The following is a 5,008-nucleotide window of genomic DNA, read 5'->3' as shown; positions in this document are numbered from 1 at the left end:
GGATGAAGAAAACAAACTTCTTGCATCTTGCGAAACTCATTCCCTAACTTCCTTTATGATGGTCTATACTACAAATGCTTTCAAAATGGATATATATATATATTTTTTTATTGAAATATACATTCCATGTAGTCAGGGCCGGTCCTAGACAATTTGCCACCCCGTGCAATGGCATAATTTCCCGCCCCCTTCTCTAGAAAGAACACATCTTAAAAGCCACAATTTTAAGTATGCTACCCCATCATGAACAACAAAGGGGTGGGAAAGTGCACTCGCACTCAGAAAGGCCTAACACTACAAATACAATTTCGTTCTGTCTGTTTTTAATCTTTAATTAGTAATATATTATGTTACTGAAAGATAAAGCAAATACACCTGCAGAGGAAAGACGTTAATCGTTTTTATAGAATTCAATATCGAGCTTCAATCTCAATATGTCAGTTTGCAATTCAGTACAACTACCTCTTTTATCTTTATTGCTTGATTTTTCTTCCATATCTTTTAAAAGAAATTAAAAACTCTTGTTTCCACCTTCAATGATAAGGAATTTGTGACAAAGACAAGACTAGTTTTTATATCAAAATTGTAATAACTAACTAAATGGAACAGGTGTTCGCTACTGTTCGAGAATTGAGTCTTATGTTTGGCAACAATCAAGCAATTTATGCTAGGGTTTGTTTGACCATTTGCTTTAGCATTGTCCATGTGACCTTAAACTAATGTAACCTAAACATCATTTATAAATGTACAGAAGTATTTGATTATTCCCGTGGTGTCTCTGACACGTAAAAACTGAAGGCTAAAACTAGAATAAAGAATGCTTGTAGATCCCAGCAAAATTTACGTCAAAAGCGAGTGGTAAATGGGAAGCTACTTGAAGCTAGTGGGATCTGGTTTCTCTACATCTACCACTACACTTCATCATAATTTTCTTCCATCAATGATACGTTACTTGCTACATATTTAGAAGTTTCTGTATACTATGATCCTAAGGGAACTGAGTCTCGATGTAAGAATTATTCCATTAATACTATCCATTAATTGTACATTTCTCTACCCTCCCTGTTTCCCTTCCTTGAAGGGAAGGGGTTGAAATTTACTAGTATTTACGGTTTCAACATGTTTTACATGGAGTAAAAACGGTAAGAGATATCGAGAAGCAGTTTTTTGCAGTTGATTCAGCGTCCCGATGTTTGATAAACTCAACTGGCATGGTTGGGTTGAGTCAATCACTTATAGTCTTTTTAACACAAAAATACATTTTCCAGACCTCAGGTCACTGGGGACCTGTGACGTCATGTTCAGTCTGCTGAACATTTGGACATATATATACACCCACACACACGTATGTCATAAGGGTATTCTTCTTGTAATGGGATATCGTGTTGAGAAATATACTTTTTTTCTTTTCACTAAGCATTTTTATTTAAGTAGTAGTCTATAAATGTACATTTTTCTAACTATTGTGATTAGTATAAAGTTTAATATTTATTTTGTTACTTGACAGATTTTTGTTATGTGAGTAAAATTCTGGAAGTATACATTTTCTTGTAAATATAGTGAGTAGTATAATGCGTTCCTCATATAAGATTTACATTACTTCTGTATTTTCGTATTACATTTTTCTTTTATCTATTACATATATTAACCAATAAGAATGTAACACCTTACACATTTTTTAGCATCTACTTTTCGTGATATTAAAAATTAAAATTACTTTGTTCTTGCCAGGGACGTACGCAGGAATTTCTTTCGGGAGGGGTTCAAAGCATTTCGGGCGGTCCAAACAATTTCAGGCTAAATTATATTAAAAATTGTAAAATTGCCCCTAAAATTAGACTAAATTTACAAAAAAGTTCGGGATTGGGGGGAGGCTTCCAGACCCCCAGAACCCACCCCCTGCGTACGTCCCTGGTTCTTGTACACAACGAAATTTTCTGCGCTTAACTCTGCTTAATTTGGAACACACTGGTTTCCTGCAACGTTGAATGTTTTTTCGTCTTGCAGCAACAACAGCAAGATGTTCGGCACCACTAATCCTAACATCAAGGGCAGGTAGTGAAGTTGAGCACTGTCCTTTAGAGCTGATTGTTCTAGCTGTACTGTGTTACCAGGTCCAATTTCGTGACTCTTCTTTTCTTTCCTAAACACCAAACACACTGCCACAAATAACCCGAATTCCAGAAAGTCGACAACTGCTTTCTTTGAAATACCAAAATGCTTTCTCTCTTCCATGTATGACAGCGAAGCATTTGCTAACGCTAAATCTATGCAAGTGAAAGAAAATCTTTACTGGCCATTTCTTTGTTCTGGTATTTATTCTGACAAAGCAACAAGTATGTTGTTTAGGTCTACTCCAACCATATTGATATTTTATTTATTCACAACAGATGGGCATTGTACTTGAATGTACTGCTTCTTTTTCTTGCAATAGCGATGGGTATACGCAAGTGATTCAGACCCATGGCATGTTGAAGCCAATATAACGGACCGGTTATCCATCCTTTTTGCAACTGCAATAAGTTCATCTTCTCTCTAAGTTCATCGAAGGAACCTGGCCTGTTTTATTCAAACTTGCATCAGTTTGCAGCTTGGAACGAATAGACAGATTTGAAGTCATACATGTTCCAGTACCTAATATACCGTTGTCACGCAAGTAATAATGACGAATAATACTCATGAAATATCTATCAAGAGATTTAGCAAGTGCTTTTACAACCGTTCCTCCTACACCAAAACCTTTTTCAACAGTTCCATTTGGTCATGTAGTTGCTCCTTGGTATATCAGAACTCCGATCAATCGAAATATATTTGTAATCGCTACCTCTACTTTCAATATCACTTTCAAGAAACTAGTGTATTTGCTGAGGATCTCGCAGCACATCTAGAAAAAAATATATTGAAAATAAATTTAATATTCTACTCTGACTGAAACATAAAACAAAGATTTTCACTTAAAAAAAAAAAAAAAAAAAATCGGTCTGACATTGAACCAAAATGACATTACAATTAGTATTTATGAGGTTAGACCCACCGAAAAATCTGACTTCAAAAACCTTAGAATTTATCAAAAATAAAGATATTTTTTTAAAAATATTTTTCCAAATGTATTTTAAAAAACCGCACACTGTGTCCAAATATTCAGCAGGCTTTACATGTTTTTTTGTAGCCACATAACCATGCCTCGTGTTTTCGCCACCTAACTAAAAACGCTGTGTTTTCAGCTGAAGTCATCTTCCTTTGCCACGTGAAAACTAGCAAGCAAAAGATCATTTCCCGCTTACGTATATTATAGATCGATATTCAGCCTACCACACTGATCTGAAAGCGGGTGAAACTCTGATCTGAAGCTTTATATCTAACATAGAAAAATGTCCAGCATGCTCGACAAAAGGAGCGACGAGGTTAACGTTCTGTTGATTACAAAAATGGTAGAAGTAAACTGTTTCCGGTTTCAACGTTGATCGCGATAAAGCAAAAACTATAACAGATAGCGAAAAGAGACTTTTTGAAATCGACTGAATGTCTTAAGAAAGGACACCATCTCTAGGGATGGGCACGCGCGAGTTCGAGAGAATTTTCATTGAAACGACTCGACTCGAAACAGACATCTTTGAGCTCGTCTCAAGAACTCGGCTCGAAAAATTTTCTCCAACTTGACTCGGAACTCGACTCGAATTTGACTCGAGTTTTTCGAGTCGAGTCGAGCCAAAACGAGCCAAATGCTGTGTGTAGTTTCAAGTACTTTCTTCAAGTATCCCACATAGATAATATAATTATTATCAATGATACTAGTATTACTATAACATTATTATTATTATTATTATTATTATTATTATTATTATTATTACAAAAACACAGTGTATAAATATGAACAATAGATGGTTTGTATCTGAATAGTAAAAACTAGTTGACTGCTGACCTTGGTAGTCTTGAAGACTAGGAGGCAAGGACATCGTTCACGAGGTTCCAGGTTTGAGTTCCGGAGGAGCAAGAACCGGGCTTGAACCGAAAATCGTTAAAAGTTAGAGGGCGCCGGCCACACATGTTCAAAACTGCTTGGTCCGGGTTTAGGGTTCTGAACGGCTCGAGCAGCTCGGCTCACAGCTCATCCCCTATCGAGCCGAGCCAACTGCTCACCCACCCAAACCGACACGAGCCGAAACAAACCGAGCTAATATGGCTCACCCCAACCGAGCCGGCTCGAGATTATGGCTCACCTGAGCTGAGTCGGTGCCTCATCTCAATCAAGCTGGCTCGAGTTGTTCGCTCAGTTGAAGCGAGCTAAGCCGGTTAACATCTCTACACGGATTGGGCTTCAGGTTCGGCTTAAAACTTTCACCGTATAGGTCTCAGCCTTGGTGGTGAGAACTACAGTATATACTTATGTTAGTGCTCACGACATTTGAGGCTGTCCCGTTACAAAAATCATTGTCATCTTGTTAATCGAGACGAGGCGAGATGCGAGCAGTGTCTCATCTCGTAAGCAACACTAAAAATATTCCACATTACTGCTTACATTTCTCAAAGCTTTCGCTTTCCAGTCTAATCAGGCAATGATTTCAAAACGAGTTAAAACGAGCTAAACGAGCAAGCCATTTTTCAAACTCGACTCGACTCGAAACTCGACCTCAAAACAGTGACTCGGCTCGGAACTCGACTTGAGAAAATTACCTCTGACTCGACTCGAATTCGCTTCGAGTTTAGAGTCGAGTCGAGTTTTAGCTCGACTCGTGCCCATCCCTAACCCATCTGAACCAGTCTTACTGTACTAAAACCGGAAGTGGTAAACAATTACTAATAATTTTGGTTTCTACATTTATTCCTCTAGATAGTGACAGGCAGTTTTTGGTATTATACCATTTCCACCTGTAAGATGACATTAATCCGGGACTTCGAAAGAGCAAAAATAATAAGAAACATCGAAAAGTGGTCTTTAAAATCGACTCAGTATCACAGGAAAATATATAATCAACTACATTATTCTGCTAAAGCGTGAATTGGAAAA

The sequence above is a fragment of the Thermobia domestica genome, chromosome 12 (assembly GCF_964235325.1).
Source record: "Thermobia domestica chromosome 12, izTheDome1.hap1.1, whole genome shotgun sequence".
Lineage (NCBI taxonomy): Eukaryota > Metazoa > Arthropoda > Insecta > Zygentoma > Lepismatidae > Thermobia > Thermobia domestica.
Note: the sequence above shows the minus strand (reverse complement) of the source record.